At 34.0% G+C, this 25,468-nt stretch overlaps 1 protein-coding gene across 3 annotated transcripts in view; it reads right to left on the bottom strand.

Moving 5' to 3' along the window:
* The window catches only part of Invadolysin (leishmanolysin-like peptidase, invadolysin), a 379,264-nt gene that overhangs the window by 279,802 nt on the left and 73,994 nt on the right, over nucleotides 1–25,468 (bottom strand). The window lies entirely within an intron of this gene.

Below are 25,468 nucleotides of genomic sequence, written 5' to 3'. Positions count from 1 at the left end.
ATAGGATATAAATATTGCATTATTTGTTTTAAAATATTTTAGAGACTTTAAGGAATATGTACATATCTATATAGTCTTTGTCTGTAACAACTTTGTTACGAAAAAATATTCTTCTATATTTCTATTAAACTTATTTATTGTATGAATATTTTTACACTGAGTGCATGTTGTTGAATAGTGCGATTGTTTGATATTTTTCTCAGGGAAGTAAGTCTGCTCATAAAAATTTGTAAGATATAAGTGTTAGAGGTATAAGTCTATATCTAAAAACTTTAGTAAGTAACATTTAACAATTGTGTGTTGCGATTTTCTATGAATAAACCCTGTGATGACCAGCACCTTATAACCGGACACGAATACCTGAACTATACAGCTCCTGCAATTTTCTGAATTTTCGTGCTGATGTGTGTTACGAGATGGGCGTTGGATTCTTGTATCTAATATTTGGCGATATTATGTATAATATCCCAACCTAGGTGTTTGGAAATTTCACAATCTCGTGTTCAGATCTTGGCGACGAAGAATCGGAAAATGACATTTTGTCTGCAGCAGATCATTAAATAATCCACAGTCGTTTGTGGCGTATATTCTAATCTTAACACGTTATGCACGAAAAGATATATTATAAGAATATAGCTGTAATATTTTTTAGTTAAAAATTTCAAGACAACTTTGAATTCTTCTATAACATTATATTCCGAATTTTTTTTATGAATATGTCAAAGGAAATTAGTATAATTATTCTTTAGATAGTTTGTAACAGAATTGATTTCCGGTTAAATCTGTAAACAATTTTTCAATTCGTGAATCACCTCACATGGGATTTTTCACGACAAATTCAACTATTTATAACGTTTTATAAATTTATTTTGAGACTGAGTTTTCTCGCGATACAGTCAGCCACCATCGTGTGTGCAACGATATATCGTCGTTGACACTTTCACAAGTGTTGCTAACGACGATATATCGTTGTTCGGCACTAAAAGGGTTAAATTCCGAGTGTGAATCGAGTTTCGGGTATTATACGTTTGAACTATGTGCGGGTAATTTGTGAAGTGTCGTGTCATTTTTCGTTAAATAAATATTGTTTTACAATATTCTATGTTTAAACAAAAACACCACGATGCAGTTATATTTTTATGATCGAAAAAGATAGAAGCAAACCTTTTGAAAATATTGAATAATATTGCAAGTGTTTAAATTTAATTCCGTGTCGTCCATGACTCTGCGGCCTCGGGCATTCCCAGCGTCTTCCCTGGGTAATTGAAGATAAACATACTGTACGACTAGAACATACAGCTACAAATATTTCAAAATGAGAGACAAGGATTCAGTAAGTACATAGATGTACGATGCATAAAATAATCGAAGTAATCGCATCGAGCAAAGTTACCAAGTGTTCACATTAAAATCAGCAATGCTGTGTTCTGTATCGGACACAAGCGGGGCCGTTACTTCAGCGTTCGTTTTCATTTACCCCTTTCCGATATTTTAATATTCGCGACGGGAGATGAAATCCCACCCATCCCGTTCACCATTTCCACCCTCGCGTCGCTTTCGTGAAATATTCATGACGGTTTCGCGCTTTCCGCCGGCGCCGGAGAAAGAAAACGTGGTCGTGTCCCTCAATGGAAAGGGATGCTTAGAGAAAGCAGAAGAACGAAACGAGGAGGAAGAGAAAAAGAACATTAAATCGCCTCTCCTTTGAAACGAAGACTTTAGGCTTTTGCTATGTAACCACTCCCACAGATCAGTGTTAAAACGGCTGGCACAAAAAGTTGAAAACCATCTGCTTCCGTATAATAATTGTTCAAAACACAGTGAAAGGGAAAATTCAATCACTAACGGCTGGTTGTTATGCCCAATACGTACGTTGTATGGTACTTAATAAAAACATCGCAATAATCGTATGCAATGAAATTCTGATTATTATATGTCTAACGAAACTTGAATACATTAGAATAACAACAAATTTGACTTTAGAAATGAAGGCTAAGGCTAACTTTAAGCGGACTTTATGTTTAACAAATCGCCACCGATATAGAAGTGTAAAACCACGCTATGGCACTCTTTATGTTTACCTTTTCTGTGCCGCATACATATACGAGTATATCAATAAAGGTCAAGAAAGAAAATAATGTCTACAGATATCATATTACTCACTGTCAAACTGAACCTATAAATGTGACCATAAACAATTCCAGTGATTGTAGAATAACCTGAAAGATGTACAATATAACATTTTTTAAAATCTATGATAACAGAACAGCATCACGTTATCAAAAAATTGATAGTATGCACAATAGATTTGCTTGAAAGCTACTTTCTAGTTAGTAGACATGGTAGATTCTGACGAATCTCTTGATGAATTTATTTATAATTTATCTCTTATTATCGGTTGTTATTAATATTTAAATATCGAAAACTGCCCCAAAAATTGCGTTCGAGAAACACGTTTATGAATTATAAATGATAAATTACAATATTATATCTTTTCTTATAGAATATTCCCCTGTATAAATTACAGAAATCTCAACTTCCTTAAGGTGGGATACCAACTAGATGAATAAAAAAAATTAACTCTCTTCTTTCTTCATTTTCTTGAAGCATCAAGTATATAAAACATATTAGCAAAAGAATTTTTTAAAATTCAAACATTCGACAAAGTTATAACAACGTATACGGATAAGCGATTAGTAAAGAACGGTTCAGCAGAATCAAATGAAAATTGAAAGAAAATTTGGAAACTTCTAATAAAAAACCAAAAAACTACTACAAATAGTCTTTTCAAGCTAAAAGAACTGAAATACTGACTTGGGATATCTGACGGAAGGTAACACTGCAATAAATTCTGTCTATTGTAACAGAATAATTTAAAACCTCTTCCACAATTTTCTTAAAACCATGTTTTTCATACTAGTGAACACGAGATCTCGGAAACTGCAGGCCTGATCTTTTTCAATTTTGGAGAGAATATTCTATATACAATACTGTACAATATAGTGCGTGGTTTTTTCAACGTCTCAATTACTTAATTTTTTATAAACATTTGAATCTACTTTTTTAGGGTAGAAGCAGGTTTTAAGCTGCATTTTAGGTAATATATTTCTATTTACAAATCTAGAAACATCTTTGTCTTCGGATGTTTCAGTTGTTTGCAACCAAGTCCGCCAACAATGGATGTTTTACGAAAAAGAGTTGTGAAGCTAACGAATAAATCCGCCATTTCGTAACATTTTGACTAAAAAAGATATAAATATAAAACAGAAAGTCATAGTTATATACCCAGGAAATATCAGAAATTTTCATTTAGTAGTTATTAAGAAAAAAATTCCTAAAATTTACCTATGTTTAGGACGTTTCTAGGTGGTATCCTTCCGTAAGGCGGTGTTTTCATTTGGAACGGCAATTTTTAGGCTTATTCTGAAAATATTTTTGTAAAAATTTGGATGCTGCTTTTTACTTTTCTAAAGTCAAAATGTGTAAAAGTTTAGGAGTTATGTGTTGTTAAAAAAATCATTTTCAAAGGTCATGTCTTGATAAAAGACATCATCCTGTTCGTGGCCGTTGTAGTGAACGAAAATTAAATATTATTATATAATACATTGAAAATATCTTTTTGATTATTTTTATCGATAAATTTCAATGAATCTCCCTGACCTATTATATGCCTCGATATACTTCCACTTTGTGTTACGTGATAAATAAAAGTGAAAAGTGTACAAATGATTTTTCATCTGAACGAACTACAGTAACTAATTTTACGGGAGATCATTGATGAATTTCACATCATCACCAGGAAACCAAGCATCGATCACCGATGATCACCATGACCATCAATGTGTTAAAAAGTATCTACACAATTTGTAGTTTATATCATCCTTCAAACTCCCGTAATTTTGTGTTTTCACTCCTTAAATATTAACGATGATCGACACAAAACTACGTATCAAATATTTTGTTAAAATCTATTTCTTACCAAACTTTCATCATTTGTCAATGCCATTTTATTAAAAATACTCAAATTATTTAAAGTACATACTTTCTCTTCACACAGTAAAATAATAACGCAGATTATTAAACATTAAACTACAGTAGAATGTTAAAATCAAACTAGAATTTCAATTTTTATCTTATTGTACTGAAAATCACACAGAAAGTCTAAAAAGTCTAATTCAGTATTATTTAATTTGAAAATCCCTTAATCTATAACTCCTTTATACTCCTACCTGAACCTGGCAAACCTTTAATTACTCAACTCGTTGGATTACCTGTAGATGGAAAATACTGTAAACGAAATAATTACTTGTTAACGCGGTATGTTATTATCGCCTAGCCTCATTAAGTCTTTTGCCTCACAGAAAACACAATATCCCTTGAACGGAAACTATTAGTTAACGAGGAATTAACACTGTCTGAGAATGGCAGGAGGAGCAGACTTAACGTCACGTTCCAACAATATATTAATTCAGCAGTACGCAAAGATTCTCCTCGACACGGTTGCATTCGAGAACCTCTCTGAAGCTCTTTTGGATGTTAAACACGCCGGATACGTTCGCCGTTTCTTCCAAGGGACGCCACAGTCCTACTACCTTCATAACTTAGACCCGACCCCGTTAGCCTACGAGCCACGAAAGCGCATGCATCACATCGTTACATTATAGAAACGAGTCGCGTAGAGGAGGCGTTGCACAGAACCTAAGGGCGGAACTTAGCACTCCCGTAATTTCATTTTTACAGCCCAATTTTACCCGACGATAACGTTTCCGACTTGCATCGTCTCTTCTCCGCATCCCAAAGTATATATACACGCTGGTAAATTTGAGAACGCCCTAAGCTATGATCAATATCGCGCCACCCTGATACCAACTTATCATTCGACTTCAAAGTTTATAAAAGGAAAGTAAGTAGTACGTACTCTAGAAGTTTCAAAAGATGAATATTACTTGTAAGATTAAACTGTATTCAATCGTAGTTTCCTTAAAATATATAATTTGCTGAACGTTGAATATATTATTACGAAATACATTTGAACTTTTATGTCGGTTTATAAAAGTATTAACCACGTGAAAGAACTGCATCAGCTAAATATTAATCACTTCGATAAATACTATTCGAATAAAGAACATCAATACACTGCTTCAAGTAAGAAATTATTTAAAATGTAAAATTCATTACACACAAATTGATCATTTTCTTGATATCATTACAAAAAAGGAGATTAATTTATTCTGTTGTTGTAAGGAAAATATTCTTCGTTGGGATATTCTATGATTAATGTCTGTAAATTGTAATACTTTCTTAATTTTTTCTTTAATACAATAATTTTGTGTATACCATTAAAGACAATTGAAACAAACGAAGAAGACGCGTTCAACTATAACGAGGGGAAATGTTCTCCGCGGTGAATGAGCCGTTATAACAACAAGTAGGAAAGTACAATACATTGGATTTGCGTGATATTAAAGAAACAAAATAACAGAGAGTGAAATTGAACAAATTTGTATTAGGAAGAACGGGGCTAAAACTCTGCCATGAGAATAAGGAGTAGGAAGAAACAAAGAAAGTGGATTTATCATACTACGAAACTAACCATTCCTTCAACACGTGCATAAATGACAGAAGACAATTTTAAGTATGCAGAGGTGTATTATAACTATTTCCGAGCATTCGAGAAAGATATAAAGTTAAGTCAATTATACACGATGCATAATTTATATTTGCATATAAATCAGTTAGAACAGTTCAAATAATGTCATTTTACCAAATTAAGACTCCATGGAAAAGTATTAAAAGATACATTTATGTCCTATATTACGTTGTCCCATAATTTTGTGCCGCAGTGTGTTTATACTTCTTGCGTTACACGTTTTATAATCATAGAACGATACAAGGACTTGGATGACTAAACCTTTGTGCTTTAGTTTAGTCAATAGAAGGTGTTCGAGAGGGACAGATCGTGAAATTATATTAATTTTAAAAATTAAGATAAAAAATTTCAGAAAAATATCCAAGACTTATAAATCATGGTAATGTGATTTTCCATCACGACAATGTGGTAAAATCCTTTTTAAAAATATTCTGGGAATTCGGTTGGAAAATTGTAGCGCATTCACCTTATTTTCCGAACATTGCACTACTCTACATAACTGCTTCATACATAACTGCTACATAACTAAAATTTACTACCAATGGGATAACGCGGTTGCCTAAAAAATGGAAAGAGTTCATGGAAAGAGAGGGTAATTATGTTTTTCCGTAAGCTACATAGGTAAAAGATAGTAAGATTAATATATTATTTTATATGGTAGATAAATTAACGGTGCCAACTTATGAGACGATCTAATAGAAATAATTTTATTGGAAATTTCTAAAAATTTTTAATATTTAACTTGGAAAATGCAATAAATTGTGCACATAATTACTTCTTTTTATACAAGTCAGTCTTGATATCTTCATTTTTGACTAAAAGAATAGAAAGCAATCTTTTTCAATGAAGCTTGTTGTACAATTTAAAATAAAAAAGTTACCACAGCCGTAAATACCTTAAAATTGGCTGTAATATGCTCTTTGCTAGACATTTTTCTTTACGACGTTCGTAATTGTACCTATTTATACCCTTCATGAACAAATGCTGAAAGAGAATTTGATATAGTATAAATTGTAAAATCGAATAGGAAATTTCCATGCAATCAGTTTGCCACAAAAAAATTGTGGATCGTAAAGTATTCGATGATTCAAAATATTGTAATTAAAAGAGAAATAATAACATGAGATGGAGAGTATGAAAAAATCTTCTTTGACAAATAGTCCGCACATACTGGCTGATTCTACCGAATGATCTATGAGGTATTATATTGTTATAATGTTCGAGGATTTGTCCTCTATTAAAAGAATGTAAATACACAACTCTTTCTAGCGTCATGTGACGTGTGTCTGTGTGTAGTACATAGTTTCGTTAGAACTAGTGAAAGAAGCAGGTAAAGTTCTTATTTTTCTCTTAGTTATTTTGTTTTACATTTTGAAAAATTTGGGTTGTCTACATATAGAAGGTGTTACTTCTAACGCGATGCACGATTGTTCGCTCACTTGCAGCCATCTGATAAACAAAATTTAGAACAAGAGTTGAAGAATATGAAATGTACAATAGATATCAGTAAAGGAAATTTCGAAAACAGTTTCCATGGAGAAATCGAGGTCACCTTTAATTTTACAAATAGAAACACATATTTTTTCTATCATATTATATAGGACATCGACACGAATTCAAAACAGGGCGAAGCTGTAGATGTACTGTGCCCGAACCGATTTTGATAATGTTGAAATATCTTGTTCGGTACATGGTTTTGAACAACTTTTTCCTTTATATGTTTCTCGCAGACGGGTTTAGATTCCTAGATATTCGCGAAAAACTTTTGCTACTACTACACTGCATTCTGCATTCATGAGCGCGTGCGTGAGACGACACAAGCATAGCCGCGCGGCCGTCATACCGGTCGTCGCACAGTGGGACATTCGCCCGATCTAGGCAGGCAAAAGTTTATTTCAAAAATTTCACCTAAACTAAAAATTTTTACTGTTTGAGATAACTGAATATGTAAGGAACAATGTCGTCCGTCCTTTTGTTCGAGAGCGATTTGTTTATTGCGGCACGTCGTACATTTGGCAAGTGCCAGTCACGAGAGACCGTATCTTGGAGTCATTATGTTCAATGCTCGTTAGTATACATAATTTACAAAAAACCAATAACTTGAACAATTATATAGTATTTATGATGTATTATACATTCTATTACTGTATATTACATCATGCAATATGCAATTTATCAATATATGGAAAATATATATAATTTATATTTAAAAATTTATTGTTATATGCCACATAATTGCATATTATTATATTACATTATTATATTATATTACATTACCATTACATTCTTGTAAAAAATCACTATAAACCTGCCTTTAATTATAGTTGCCCAAATGGGACAAATACCTCACTGTGCGTCGCCTTGTCGGATTTAACGTGGGTATGACCCTTTACTAAAGTTTCGACCGAATCGCGACAATTTCATAGCTTATCTCGTACATACAGAAATAAATTTCTTACAGATAATAGATATCCGTATAGGTGGGGTTGGTTTCATTTGTTAGGGGGAGGGGAAAACATGTTTACTGTAAAATTCTCCAAAATTCTTTTCAATATTAATATAACTTTTATCCGGAAATGTACACGTAACCTGAGAAGATCGAGGGCTGGCTGATGCAAGCCGTCGCCGAAGCGACGAGCGTGAGGTTATGTGTCGTCTCACGGGCGCGCTCATGAATACAGAATTCAGTGTAGTACAGTAGCAAAAGTTTTTCGCTTACATTTAGGAAACCAAAGCTTACCGCGAGCAACATATAAAGGAAAAAGTTGTTCAAAACCATGCTCCCAACAACATATTTCAACAGTATCAAAATCGGTGCGGGAACAGTACATCGTCAGTTTCACCCTATAAATTGAATGAGTTATATGAGATATGAGTTGAATTCATCGCGATATCCTCTACGATATGGTAGAAAAAATGTGCGTTCCTATTTATAAAACCCAAGATGACCTCGATTTCGCTATGGAAACAAATTGTTTTCGAAATTTCTTTTACTGATGTTCATTGTATACTCTATACCCTGCAACTCTTGTTCTAAACTTTTTTTGTCAAACGGCTGCAAATGGATGTAAAGTCGTGCGTCGCGTTAAAGATATTTAACACCCTGTATACAGTAGCTCACGAAAGTATTCGAACATTCGCATTTGGAACATCAATTATTAAAAATATGCATGTTAAACTTAAGTTGTAAAAGTACTATTATAAATATTATTAGATAGAAGTATTGAGATTATGCATATCAAAATTTAAACGAATCACGTAAAACATACTTTAATTTACACTGAACACGTAAATAAACTGTTTTAACGGAAACTGTAAACAATGACACATTCAGCTGATATAGAAGCATCATACAGTGTGTTTTGTTCAGTGCTGCAATAGATATTAATTTATACAGTAGAAATAAGTTCGAAAAAGTTGAAGACGAAAACAAGTGAAACAGAATTAATATTAAAATTATACAAAGACAGAAAATACATACAAATTGTTGAATCAGTAGGCAGATGTTTTTCTACAGTACACTATATAATTAAAAAATTAACTGGCAGAGGGGAAAAGATAATAATACGCGAAATAAAAAAGAATCCATATATACCGGATGCAGAACTTGCAGGACCTGCTGCCAGTGACTTCCAAAAAGATATTCATCCTGAATTATACCGAAGAATCTATGGAACAATGATTTCTATGGTCGAATTGCAAGGAAGAAAAGAAAAAGAATTTGTGAACTAAAATAATTCTTTTTGAAACAAATGATTTTCAATAATGAGAATAAGTTCAATATATTTAGCTCAGACGGTTCTCGCTATCTTTAAAGAAAACAGAATTCTGAGATGAATATTAAAAATTTTAAACCAGCTGCAAACCACGGCGATGGTGGTGAGATGTTATGGGGACGTATGGCCACAAATGAAACAGAAATTTCGGTTTTCATTGACAGTATTTTAGATAAATACAAGCATCTAATCACTTTAAAAAATAATCTAAAAGAAAATGCAAGAAAATTAGGTTTATTGGAGAGTTTTGATTTCTAACAAGCCAACGAGCTCAAATATACAGTTAGAATTGTGCAGGAATGGTTACTATATGATGTACTACATATTTTTCATGCATCACAACGTCCGGATATTAATCAAACTGACGTTTATGGGCGGTAACCGGAAAAAAATTGAAGAAACATGAAATAACTTCAAAGGAAGTATTAAAACAAAAAGTTGTTGAAATATGGAACTCCATCGTGTAGGATGCGGAGGATACACGAGCGAGCGTGGTGATGACTTAAATAAATCCTAGAAGTTACTGAATATATTCAATGTATTGAAATTTTTCAACGATTTTGCTCTCTACATAGGCCATGGTTTATGACCTGTCCTTACACTCAGATATCAACGTAGACGTTCAGGCGAACGAAAACGCGCACTCTGTTTCTTTTTATCAAATGCCTAGAATTGAAATCATACGAACTGAAAAGTTATTGCACAGCATACCACAACGATTAAAAACTGTAATTGAAACCACAGGAGGTCCAACTAAATACACATATAAAATAATGTGAGTATAATTAATTCTACTCGAATACTTTTGTGATCCTATTTAAGTACAGCGCAGCTCCCACATCTATAAGTAGCAGCGAACGCTACTTTAAAAGTGCACAGAGGCAAGGGGAATCAGCTGTACACTCCACCTCGGTTCTTTCGAGAAACATAGTGGTCGAGCTTCTGTGTCCCCGCGATTCTGTAAATAAAATGAGTCTCACCACCTCGCCGAAACGAAATTCCACGCCAATGTTTGTACAACTCACTGCAGCGCACTGCGTTTCGCTTGCATTCTTTGTTGCGCGACTCGGCCAATAGCAAGGACGTGCCGAAACTAAGCCGCCATAACTACCGGGTCGAGCACCACGAGTGACCCGCTCACCTGGCCACTGTGTACTCGTAACTCAATGGATCTGGCTTAAGACGTGAGAGCTGCACTGTACATAAAGTTTACATGAAAAAAGTAACTGATTAAAAACATTGATTTAAAGAAGAACATTTTAGGTGAAATTATAAAGCTTCGTTTATATATTAGACTTTGTTGAGTTTTTACATTGTTGATAAAAAAAGGTATGACAACATTACGCGGTATTCTCAGGCGGTCACCCATCCAAGTACTACTAACCACGTCCAGCGATACTTAACTTCGGTGATCGGACGAGAACCGATGCGTTAAACGCGTTTTTTCGTTTTAATATGTTTATTTATGGCCACAGAATTATTTAACAATATTACAAACTTTAAATAAACAAAAAGTCGTTTAGTATTGGTTTCGCTCTAGAGACTTATACTATAATGCGTTCAGTCTTTTATTTTGATATTTATTATCACGATAGATAATATTTAATTTTCGCTCATTGTACTTTCCTTAGTACTAATTACATTGCTTTGGTCAATATGGATATCGTATTTTAGGTAATACTCCCCAAAATAGCCAATAAAAAGGGAGCTAACATCACAGTGTTGAACTTACAGCTAAGGGTAAATAAATAAATAGTGAAAGTATGTACAAAAGGTAGAAGGAGTGAGTTAGGAACTCTTACGATTAATATTAATATTAAACTTACCCTTGCGCTTTGGCAAATTGGGCAAATTTGTTGGTAGTAGGTGAAAGACTAAAGGTTTATATCTATTATTTATATCAACTATCAGATTTATGAGTTGCTTTTTTTGTTTATACTTATATTCTATATGTAAATAATATGCAGACTATGTAAATAATACAAAAATAAACTCTGCCTTTGGTTTTTTTTCATACTAGCTAATACTGCATATTTACATCTTATCTTATTTTTGTTGTTTAGTGTTTTGGATTTTCTTTTGACTTATGTGGTGCTTGTGAAATAATCTGTTAAGTCTTTCAGCGGTGTTGGTGACAGAGCGTTGTTCCTTTCTGAAAATTTGCAAATTGTCTCCGGGATGGTGATTATGATGTCTGTGATGATTTGCTTATATTTATTTTCTATTATGTTGTTGAATACCTGACTGTTGAGATTGGCATTTTCTTGTTATGAACAGGAATTTAACTTATTTTGTGTGGTTCTTCAGCTTATATGTTTTTTATCACATTTTCTTTGGTTACTGTTTTGGGTTTTAGGTTATGGTGTGTTAGGGCGCGATGTGCACACTTCTGGTACCGGTGTGTTATTGGTGCATTAGAACGTGGTATGAACGTTGCCTGAAAAATTCAGTACAAAAATGAAATAAAACAGAACGAAACAATGTACATACGGGGTAGAATCTACATATATTGCTCACACATTCCACATCGGTTTTTCCAGGAAACATAGTAACCAAACCTCCGCATTCTCGGGATTCGGTAGACATAAAAAGTCACCGCTGTGCCGAAACGTAATCCGATGCCAATGTTCATACTCTCCGGATGAGAAATATTGGCGGTTATTCTTCGTAACAAGAAGTCAGGGAGGCAAGGGGGCTGGTCTAGGCACGATGTTTCGCCGCCTCGATTTTCGACGCATAGTCATGATTGGTGCGCAGTAATAACACAGGACGGAAGCAAGACGGCGTGCGATGCGGTAAAACGTAATGATAGAAATCAAAATTTTAGTATCGCCAGCTTTGTCCTCTACAATTAAGTATAGTGCATTACTGGCGTGAGCCTAGGCGGCTAGTGGCTCAAAAATGTAGAGGGGCAAGGGAATTCGACCACACGCTCCACCTCAGCTCGCGGCTCGGCCAGTAATAAAAACATACCGAAACTAATGCCGCCATTACTACCGGGCCGAGCGCCACGAGTGGACGTCTCCCCTTGCTCCTCTTCACTTTTAGTGTGATAGTCACTGCTACAGACATGGAAGCTGTACTGTAGATGGTTCCTATGTATCCTTCATACGTTGAATGCCACGGAGGTTACCGGTGACCCCCAACCAAATCGAATTACTATAATTCACTCAATAAAACGATGCTTATTTGAAAACGTATTCGTATTAGAAATAAAGCAACCTAAACCAGTGACGTTTAGCAAGATAACCGCGCAACAATGACAACGCAGTTCAATCAAACACTTTGATATTATATTTTTTTCCATTTTGTGTATTTCCTGCGTGAAATCGCTCGGCATTCAACATGTTAGAAGCTTGTACAAATATTATCAGAATCACTTCAAATTTTACATATATAATTATGATACTTCTATCTAATAGTATTTACTTAGGACTAACACGCATATTTTTAATACTTAATATTTCAAATGCGAGCATTCGAATACTTTCGTGAACCACTGTACCTACTATACTATAATACTATACTTACTTTACGATTTTTTTCAGTCGAGGTGTTATAAAACATATTAGAGTATGTTTTATGTATATTACATTCACGTTATTGTGCTGTAAAGTGTCTTTTGATTGCAAGAATACGATAGATAATCAGATGTTTGATATTCCTAATTGGAGCTTTTGTACTCTTTTCAGATAAGAAAAGTAATGATAGTTATCACCAGACAAATGTAGACGAGATGCAAAATGACGAATTTTTTGGTCATTTGGAAAATTTATACACATATATGAAAGATCATGCTTACTAAAAACCTAAAAATCCTAAATCTCTAAAATAGCCCTTCACGCACGTCCGTGCCATAAACCGTGTTAGCGACGGTCGCTAACAATATAAAAATTAAATAAAAAATGCAGTACAGACGATTATTCTACCATTTATTAGATATGACAATTGTCAATTCCTGGATTGTATATTGTCGGATACAAAAAATTAAAAACCGAAGGACAATAAGTCAAAAGAGTTTTCAACATAACTACACTTTTCCAGCTCGAGAATAGAACTACCTCAACTCGCGGAAAACCATTACCAGTGCAAGATTATAAGCCGAATCAAGAAAAATACTGCAGTGGTTCCTTCATAAAGTGTAACAGAAGATTCAATGGACCACTGACCTATATCTGGTAAAAGACGAAACCGTTGTAATAGTAGCAACTGCAATACAATTACATAGTTAAAATGTTCACAGCGTAAAGCAGACATACAGTGGGTAAAAAGAAGTATTCGTACACTTAGCTTTTTGGCAATAACTTTTTACAAATGGATTATACATTGGCAAACACTACTTTAATTACTAGTCTACAATCTACAAATATAATGTGAAAACTAACAAGTTTTTATAAGGCATAAGACAAAGTTTATACAAGAAATATGAGAATTTGAAAGTCAAAAAAGTATTCGTACACTTGTAATTAGGATAAAAAATTTATAATTTTCAAGTTCTACTTAATTAATATTTCGCAATGCATCCGTTTTTGTTTGATTGTTTTATTAATACATATATTAATGTAAGCGCTATATGAATGTAAGGATAACGAGTTTCCGGATTAACCGGTCGCAAGAACGGCTGAAACACACGTACGCCAGGGAATGCTCAGTAATCATTTTACGCGGGAACGTCCGTCGTCACACGATTGACAGCTCAAGTGAGGGCGTAGCGATCACGCTTTCCAACATTTTTACATCAATAAAGGTTTGTAGCCTTGTTCTTGGTATGAATTCGACCAGGTGTTTAGTTCATTCTTGTAATATTTTTGCCTATTTTTCCAGAAGTACTCCTAAATTATTTTTGTTTTTTTATTTTTATTTTCTTAGTTCTAAATCCAATATATACTATAAATTTTCTATTGGGTTAATGCTAGGGGATTGTGGTGGTGTAATTAACTGTTTGGGAACATTACACAACAGCCAGTCTAGTTGTTTTAGCGGTGTGCTTCGAGTCGTTTTCTTGTTGAAAGTAGTAGGTATCATTCAGTCGTAACTTAGCTACACTTTCTGATAAATTATGACGTAACACCTCGATATAATTCATCGCGTTCATCATCTCATCGATAAACACAAGATTTCCAACACCATTGTACGCCATGCAACTCCATACCATCATATTACCGCTACTGTGCTTAAGAGTTGCTCTAGGATTTTTGGATTGCAGTTCGGTGTTTGGTTTTCTCCAAACGAATTTCTTCCCATCTGAATAATAATATTAAAAATTAATAATATTAAATTTACTCTCATCAGAAAAAATAACACGTTTCCAAAATTCAATTGATTTATTTACATCAGTTTTTGCAAATCCGAGCCGCTTTTCCCTATTTGTTTTGGATTTTCGTGGCTTCTTGAACAATGCTTTGACGCTCTCTAATTCATATCTAAGGTCGACCTGATCGTGATTGAAAAATAGTGAAAATAACGCGATCACGCATGGATATGAATATTTCACCTTCCTTCATTGCTGTGATTTCTATGTGAAATTCAACGACAAACTGATCCTAGGAGAAGAACAAGACCGCTATGTAAACAAATACTTATTTACGTTTTGACGATACACGTGTATTTTTCGAAGAATTTAGCAGTAGAATCATATGTACAAATACTTTTTTGACTTTCAAACTTCCAGATTTTTTTAATAATTTTTTTTCTTTACGCATTAAAAAATGTTGCAATGTACACATTGTATTTGTAAAGAATAGACTATTAATGGAAGTAATTTTTATCGATGTATCATTCATTTGCATAAAGTTATCATCAGAAAACTAGGTGTACGAATACTTCTTTTACCCACTGTATGTGTTCATCCACTAAATCGATATTGTTTTTTTTTTAAATTTCATAATTCATAATAAATATAAAAAAATGCAACTTACAACTTCTAGCAATCTGTCACATTGTAAATAAAAGTTAAGTATCGTGAAAACGGCTTGGCACAATTTACGGTGCGTGTGGCAAGAGAAAGCTATTTTTAAGAAAACTTTTTAGTTTCTTAGCACTGTACATTTGTTGTGAAAAGATTATTCACAGCCTCAATAACAATCTACAGGTACCATAAATTGTAGGGTTCCGAAGGATCTTCGACTCAAGAACGTCGGCTATCTACAACCGTTAAAGCGTTCGAGTGTGCAGGGTATGAAGGAATTGACGCTATGTTCCTTAATTTTAAGGGAAAACTTCTTCCCCTGTAGGGCAAGTGTGAATAAACTTCCCAACGTAGAAGTGCAACGCGCCAGTTGCGTAGCAGAAATTCCGCCCGTCATGCTATCCATCGTGTCGCGCTCGCTTTATGTATCAAATTTTCTTATAATAAAAACTCGCATAATACCTGCCACCAGCAAACCTAAAACCATACAGGTAACTAATTTGTTTTTCGAATGTTTGTTTTTCATATTTAAAGTACAAAAAGTTTACAATTTGTTTTTTTATCTTTAAAACTCAAAACAGTTGTACTCTTTTTTTCATTTATTCATAGTAAAGGATAATTTTGATTCAAACATTTCTACATTTTTACGTTTTTTTCTCCGTCTATTTCGTCACTTCCTCCTACTATAGATATAATACTGTACACTCTTCATGTAACACTGGTGTTAGTAACAATAATAGTAAACTTCTGCAATGGCTTAATATTACAATAGACTTTGCGAATGCTCTAACATTGATGTTACATTTACATTTTTCTATTTAGATACAAAACTGTTGCACTGGGAATTTTTCAGTTATTTTTACGGTAACAGATAAACGAAAATACATTGGTAGGTATATTGGAGTTTTTACTGACGAGTCCACTAGTAGATTCGGGACGTAATGCCTCACTCCCTCTGTCTCAACCTTTTCTAGTTCCATCCTTTATAGTAATTTCTAGGCCGCTTCTCAATATCAACAGGTAGGGAAATATGACAGTTCGTAGAACTTTGTGAGTGATTTATACAATAATATCTATTATCCCATTACCTAGATTTATCAGTTTTGACAGGCAGAACTAGAGTTTAGAATACTGGAATATAACACGTATATGTGTACGCATTGCATATACGACTTACTTAAATTGAAATGTACAAATTATAATATAAATGATGTATCGTATGCGTAATTTATCAAAATTATAGTAACGTTATATCAAGGATTTATTTAGAAACAATTAACAACATTTACAGTTAGTAATGCTGTATTAATAATTTTATTTGTGAACGTCGTACGTATTACGCCCTAATTGGTTCTGAGGTTCACACCGCGACTAAAACACCAACGTAGTCCTAACCTAATTATAAGTAGATTAACATAGACTATGAAGCATGTTTCAAAAATATACAATCATCTAGAGTATGCATATTCATTGCACAAATACAAGTCGAATAGTTTATTAGCATTTTGCAAGTTTTTGAGGAACTAACGGTCGAAAATTGAGGGCTCGACTTGCGGGACGCGCTGTTTAAACCTCAGTCGGGTAAGCGTTCGACCACAGGTAAATACGCTCACACAGACAGGATATAGAGGGCGATGCCCTGATGGAAGCCTTTTCGTTGAACACTGTACAGGGTGGAAAGGAATGTTTTGTCTCGGTTATCAGAGGTGAATTCTATACTATCGATTTAATGGAGATTGATGCAAGAAAGTGCTCGTAAAATTCATCTTAACCTTGAAAGAAGAATTAACATTTTTTATTGTTGCATCACATTCTGCCTATGATAAAGGTAAATAGTCTGAAGGGAACCATGGTTCAGAAAAGAATAGTTTATTTATGAACTGTTGTTGGAGTTCTCACGATAGAGTAAAGGATTTCGATATTCAATGCTTTTTTCTGTTACAAGTTGGATCACCAGACTCGACACCGTATGATATTTCATTCTGTGTCAAATTGCGTCACATTTTGTCATTCTGAATCCTGACAGAACGCAGTCATTTCACTCGCTACCCCAACTAATCGATATTCGTGTAACACAGAAGGACATTGGACATCGTGGTCTTTTACTCTCATGAAAACTTTAACAGCAATTTGAAAGCAAATCATTAATTTCCGACCACAAGGTTCTTTTCAGACTATTTGCCTCCGCAATGAGTAGACTACGATGCAGCGATACAAAATTTGAATTCTTTTTTCCAAGGTTAGAGTGAATTTTGCTGTCACATGTGTGTAAATCACGCTGTGGAGGTCGTGACATGACCTGTACATTTAGTAACAAGACTCGTACGCTTACATATTTTATTACCCTTTAATTCAAGTTAATAGTTTTCCTGTGTTTCCTGTCTCATCAAGTGATTCGTTTATTTTAATCATTAAAGTGCATTCATCTTTTCATTAGGCTTTAAGGTGCATTTATTCCCTTATCAATTGAGCATCAATGTTGTACCACTTTATTTGCTTCTCCTGTCACAGTTCCTTATTTCTGAAATGTGTACATTTAAATAAAAATTCATTACTTGAAACACATATTAATTTATCCACAACAATAAATAAATAATGAAAGTAATCTCTGAAAAATGAACTGTTTGTATTTGTTTGTTGTATTCTATGTTACTTCCAATCTGAAGTATGTGAGTTTCTCTTCATTTGAGACTTAGCAAGTCATCGCTCCCACGAACAGTAACTGTTCTATTTCAGCAATTGGCCACCAAAGAGCACAAAATCCAGGGGATATGATTTTACAAATGTACAAGAGTAATATCTGTATATGCTTGTCTCAATTAATAGCATTACTTGAAAGCGCGTGAAATCTCGACATTAAACCTTATGTCAACGAAACGGTAGTACCTGCTATTAATATATTTTCAGAACATCAGTTTGTCTACAAAAATTTTACTTTTAATCTTAACCGTTTGAGTGCTAAACAAATTTTGTGGATATATACCAAAAATGTGGAAGTGATTTCCAAATTAACTGCAAGTATAACAAATTAACTAATCAACTTGAAACTTTGAACATATCTTTTTATATCCAGAACATAAACAAATAAAATCAAATTTTCAATTGACAAATTACAATTTCACTTTTTTACGTTATCACTTTATCAATTTTAAATAAAATTCTTCTCTACTTTCAACGAAAAATACATAATTGAAATATATAGTTAAACACTAGCATAGTTCCACAAATTTTAAAATAAAAATTCGTAATAAAAATGGTCTTCTAATTCATAAAAATAAAAGGCTCCGAAATATATCCAAAATGATTATCCACGGACTACAAGTGTATAAACTACGCGGAGCAGCTATGCCCATAGACAAGGGACATGCAGCGCGTTATTCGCTGGTGCTGTTTTGATCCAGCGAAGCATGAAAAGATTAGCACACAAGCCATGATTCCAAGAACAGTGGTCTCATGGCAGGTTAATCTATGAATGTGGAGATCGTCGGTTCCTGTTGTCACTCTCTTTCATCACTGTGGTTTACGACCTCACTCTTGGCTTCCTGAGTAAGCTACGAAGATCGTTCACGCTCGTAAAGATTTTGCAATGAGCGCTTACCATTGACGCTCTGCGTTGACTGTTGAGCGTTTGATATCATGCATGCACACGTGTCACTGCGGTTATTGGCCTTACCCATTGATTTTCCAAATTCATCGGCTTTTTATTTGTACAAGCTTGCACTATTAACTAGTAACTTCGTGGAAAATGTAAGGAGATACAACATTTTTTAAATCTGTCTGTGTTAGCTTAAACAATGCAGAATTTTATTGTTATGATTACGTTTTGTATATGTTACTGTTCATGATGTAGAATAAAGGATTATACAAAAACTCTAATCATTGGTTTAGTTTTGTTCTTTACTATATGTAAAACAAAATATTCATTTCGATTTTAAAAACTGGGCAACTGCATATTGTACTATCATTGCACTTGCAGAAAACACCTTAGTGGCCGTACATTTCGCTTGACTGTTGTTGCCGGTGTCGTTCGCTCGGATCTTGTCATCTACAGTCAGCATTTCTTACAAACAATAGGATTAGTAACCGGAAGAAGTAAAAAACCAATTGAAAGTTATCATTTGGGACATGTTTAACATTCGTTATGTTTAATACAAAATGAAATGACATATGCGTGATGTCACCTAACATCGGTAGAGCAAGCATCAATGACAACCGTTAACCATTGGGTCTGCGAAATCACGTATACGTGACAATGGTCATCAAAGTCTTAAACTGGTAATTCGTCTGAGACTATTGTACTTATTCTTCTTGTAGGATAGACACGGAGTTCCTGCGTCTATAAGAACGCCTGTGTGTGCAAGAGCTTTATTGCCGCGAAATTCGACGATTATGTGATGTCACCAAGTGGCGAATCTGCAAATCCGATTCTCGCCGCCTTCTATAAAACAAAAGAGCCTCCAATTCCGATTCCCACCGCCTTGTACAAAACAGAAGAATCTCTAATTCCTACTCTCGCCCTTTCGAAAACAGAAGACCCGAGGGAAGAGAGTCAACCGCGTCCTCGTTCGCGAAATCCGCCATTCGTAACGCGCATGGAATATTAGAAAGACGTAAGTCTAAAGATGAGTCAGAAACATCAATTGTTACAACACCACAGCAGTGACCCATCGCGATTCATTGTAATAAATGTTTATGTAAATTATTGGTGCAAAAAGTGAATGTACTTTTCCCGGTATTCCCAAGCGAAGAAAGGAAAAGGCATTTCGTTTAATAGCATGTTACGCTATAGATTGCTCGCGTTAGTTATCTGAGAAATAAACGACGATCGGCCGAATTACCGCGTTCGTTGCCGCGAAATTTAGCGATTGATCGCGTCAGAGAAGCACGAGTAAAAAATGACTATCGGCGGAAGTCTCACGAAGATCAATTTTGTTACAGAATTGCTTGTGAAAACGTGAACAGATTAATAAACCGTTAGAAATCCTTCTAAGGTATCTCTCCCCTTAGATTGTAAAACATTCTTTTAATCGGAACAAGGAGGAAGGTATAATTTGGATTAATAGAATGGATTATCTTTCCAAATAGAGATGACTAACTTGCATTCTCACCAGTAAAACAAGTACTCATATCCGAGAGAGATCGAGAACGAAGCCACGTGCCAAAGTCAGGAAAGGGAGTGGGAACAGGAACGGGTGATACTATTATTCACAGAATCCACCGCAAGACTTGCTCTCCAAACTGTGTCTGCTATGTTTCACCATTGAAGTACCATCGAGCATCGTGTTGGGCATTGTTGCTTTTGAATTTCGACAAGCATTGTACAAGTATAGTACGGAGATGACAAGTTGGCTAGAGACAGCACATGGACTGAAGCGACATCTCGCTCGCTTCGCCTGCTTCCAATTTGACGCTTCCGTAGTCCTTCGTAGTGCTTCGTTGATTTATAAATGTAACTACAGTGACGCTCGCTTAAATTCTAAAGAAATCTGCTCGGCTAAATTCCACAGCGCCGGCCCTACTCTTGCCCCACTACTCACTGTCTCAAGTTCAGTATAACGTGATCTCACTAGACAGGAACAGAAAATGAATACAATGAGCAGAAACGGAATAGGCGTACACATTTAGTCCATCGAGCATCAAGGGTCAAGGCGCGGGATTTCGAAGCGACGAACAAGAAATCATTGATACATGAAAATAATCCAAAAGGAAGACCCCAGAAAAAATAAGCGAGAAGACCGGGCGACTAGCACATAATCCGGAACTTCATCATGATCCATCTCTTTCAAACATTCGCCTAGAAGAATCGTTCGTATAGTCTGTAATGCGGATTCAGACATAGAAAAAGATAGATAAAGGTAAATACGGATTCAAACTGCATATGCAGGGATATTTTATTCAATAATTCAGTTTAAAGGATAACCATCCAATGCATTTTTTTACAATTTTGAGAAATTTGAATATCAATGATGGAGGAAAACTAAATTTACGGTATCATAACTTCACAGTTCAGTGGAACAATTTTATCTCGATATAGGATAGCGCGTGAAAGTACTGTGCTACTGTTATTGATCCATAAACGTGAGTTTTAAAGAATCTTTGAAAATACTCTTTTAGAAGAATGGAATATTATTCCAAACGGAATGCTTATCAGTTTAATAAATTCAATGCCATAACGGCTTCATCCCATAATAGGATCAAAAGGGAATTTCAATAAATAATAAAATATTTGAAAGTAATATTCTGCCCTTTAAATTAGGTCACTTTTATTAATTTTTTCCATTAAACTGTAACTGCACGAGTATATGTATACTTGTTATGCATATATTTTCGCCATTTTATGAATATTAATTAATATTTCAACAAAGGATATAGATATCATATTATTTCTTTTTTTTAAATTATTCCAGAAATTTCAATACAATACCTTTGAGAAAATTATTCGCTGTATGAATACTTTTTACAATGACCGCTACTACAATTTTTCCGCTTGCGGCTTTCAAGTAACTTTAAAAAAAGCCGTGTAATTGAAGCAGCGGGTTATGCAAGGTTTATCACAATTTTTAACAATGTTATTTTTATAAGACCTCGTATGACTGAAGGTTTGCTGAGTTATTCAAGAGTTGCCCGTGTTTATTTCTAACTTCCTAACAGAACCTTTATAACTTATGAATACATATTTTTTACTTTAATCTATAGATAAAATAACATTTATTTTATTAAAATTCATTGTAGAATTATTTAGTATTTCCTCTTATTCTGTCTTTTCAAATATCATATATAAGAAATCCAGTAAACAGCCTATACATATTGTACTTATTTAAGTAACTTTATAATAGTCAAGGGAAACTACATAATTATGATGCCATTACAATACTTACTATTTATGAATTGTGCAATATGAAAGAGACCGGCGAGTTTCGTCAATATAGCTTTAAGTAGATCCAATTGTGTAATCATTCGACTTGTCTAATTTTTTCTAATTCTGTTGTAATTTTTTAAAAAGGTTAAAAGTTCTGATCCTACAATCATTTTGAGATCAAAATCAACTGTTCAAGAATCATTTTAGTTTTCACCTTCTGCTCTTACAGCAACATAAATCTTTTATGATCTGATAAATATTTCACAAATATTTTTCTGGATTCAATATATTTACGTAAAAAATGTATTAATGCTTCACTGTGTAAAATTCAAATTCTGCAATGTAAAAGTTGTACAATTGTAATCCAATGTGTAGTCATATGTACTGAATAAACAGGCTAAATAGGATCTTTCTATTTTAATTTTCAACAATTTCATTTAAATGGTAAGGTACTAAACGGAAAGGCTATTATTTTTATTGTATTATTCGATGTTGAAATATTATAGAAATATATGATTTTGAATTAAATCATGAAAAATTAACTTGTTTCCACAATCTATACAACTTCAGATTGACGAGGAATCGATAAATTGGTATGAAAATAAAAGCATATTAGTTAATTACACTGTGGGCGAACTATCGATTACCATTGTAAATTGGTTTTGCTCTAAGAGAGGAAAAAATGTATCGATTTTCTCCATCTATTGTGGTGGTAAAACCTTCGATTGTCAATACCCGGCGAAATTGTAAAAGTTAACAAACTAAATACACAGGTTCGACACAATTTGACGGGGAAAAACGAAGCGAATGTAATAGTGGTTACAACTTTGCTTTTTTCTATAAACTAAAACGAATTATTTTTGAATAACTGAACTACAGGATAAATACAACTTGACTCAATAAACATGATGACGTGAACATCACTTTAAAGACTGATGAAGTTAGAGTGAATACTCTATATTTGTGATAAAAAAACACAAGAAAAGAAAATTAAACAAACCAATATTGTAAGATTTTCAATTAGAGAAAAAGCTTGGTTATGTCGGAGTGAAAATCGTAAAATTAAGTATGAGTTTCTGGGACCGTGTGAAACCACCTTTTTCCCTACTCCGTCTTATCCCTTCCATTAATCCATTCCTCATTAGTGGGCATCCTTCAACGACCCCCACAACTACCGCAGAACCAATCGGTAACGCCACGGAGAGGGTGTTTAAGTAAATTCTCCTCAATTTCTCTGAGCTGGCCACGCTGAACTGAGTGCATGAGCCAGGGTGTGTCGCCAAGGTTAGGCGTGGGGTTTGGAGACAGTCGAAAATGGCCGAAAGTGAGCGAGAGAGTGACCAAGAAAGTAAGCGAAAGAATAAGAAAGCAAAAGAGTAAATGAGTGAGAGAGAGGGAGGGAGAGAGTCAGATTTATAAATGCCCCTATACACGTTGAAACTTGCAGCGACGCAGGTACCGCTAAAATGATGGGTTTGAGTCTTCCAAAGTTTCATGATACATGTTGCACTCAAACAAAAAGCGGAAAAGGCTCAAACCCATTGCTTCTTGCGATGCCTGTATCGCCGCATGTTTCAGTGTGTATGGTGAAATGAACATTTCAAACGAATTTCTCCGAACCCACTGTCCGCACCCCCGAAAAGGGTGCCAATTAAACCTACGCTGGAGACGGTGACCGGGCCCGACGTTTTCAGGGGAACGCATGGATTTTTTCCGGAGCCGCTGGAGAGATGCGGAATCGACCTGCCAAAGGGAATTGGCAGATTTTCTAAAAAACGATTCATTCTTGTTGCAACTCTCGCATGGGATACTTCTTCGATCAGCACTCGGAAAAGAGTGCCCTCGCAGTGAATTATATTCTAGCGTTTAATATTAAGAATGGTTGATGAGTGCGACAAGGCAGTTTTTTGAGATAATGAGAGAGTGAATACCTTGTGTCAGTCAGTGTACCGTTGTTCTCTTACTTTATTAATAAACCTTTATTATTTGTTAATTTGCGAGTTTTCCTGTGATTTTCCACCTCTTTACTACGCCACCCAGTGGAATTTCACTAAATTATCTTTACAATGTTATTCGTTAATGCAATGAATGCAATGAAAAAACAATTCCATTTTATTAAAATGATTCCACACGCAATGACTTTAACTTTTTCATTTATAGAATCTAAAATGTATACATAAATATTTATGGAATTCTAACTAAGTTCGTTCATTTTCAATTTCAACTGTTAATATCTTGTTAAGTTATTTAGTTTATTATGCTTTTAACAGAATTTGATTATACCTTTTCTTACATTATTAGTACCTACAGAATATCTCACTGGCTTACCGACCTAATACTTATGAAAGTATTATAAAAATTCTGTAACGTTTCAAATATTTTTTTGTTGCACATTTGTCTGAGTTGTGAGTCTTACCTGTAACAAAAATGAACAACTCAAATTTATAACACACAGTACACATACATGAAGAGAACAATATTTTACTGTTAAACATATTGTTAATAAGTAAAGCATACATAACTATAGCTCGGAAACATTTTAAAGGACAATCAACGTAAATTATAACAAAATTTTGTTCAGATTAATTTTTCTGTACATATATTTATGTACAATATTTATAGAGGAAACAAAATTCTATTTTACAAATTTTCTAAACGTAATAAAAGTTTTATCTAAAACGAATAAGCAATTTTCTTTTAAATCAAACATTTGTATAGGATGTAATAATAAAAACGAACAGTCATGATTGTGAGCATTGAATCTATACTTTTGAAACGAAAAAGTTTTATTGTATATTTTCGATTTGTTTTTTCACATAAAATTATGTCTTTTCTAATTATTCTATAAATCAGTTATACGATGTCTTACATATCGCCAATATTGCAAATGGGACGTTGATCTAAAAAGGGATTATGAAAAGTTGCAAATGCGATTGCGAGAATCTTGTAAAAGGCTGTTTCAAAATAAGAAAAGTGCTATTAAGAATTTCTGTAAATGATGTAAACTACGCAATAATAATTAATAAATAGGGTAGAAATATAATCGAGAAAGAAAAATACGATATTGTATCATAATAATAACACGTTTTAACTTCTGCTTTATATTTGAAATCTCAATAGGCAATTCTTTTAAATTTTCAATCTTCATATCATCTTTCATTCTTTTGATTTTCACAAATTTAATTACAAAAAACAAATTTTTATTAATTTGTAAAAACTGTGTGAACCTGCAGTCACGTAATGAATATTCCATTATAAATAAGTGCAATATAAAT

This window comes from Nomia melanderi, chromosome 2, assembly GCF_051020985.1.
Source record: "Nomia melanderi isolate GNS246 chromosome 2, iyNomMela1, whole genome shotgun sequence".
Taxonomy (NCBI): Eukaryota; Metazoa; Arthropoda; class Insecta; order Hymenoptera; family Halictidae; genus Nomia; species Nomia melanderi.
Note: the sequence above shows the minus strand (reverse complement) of the source record. Positions and strands in the feature narration are given on the sequence as shown.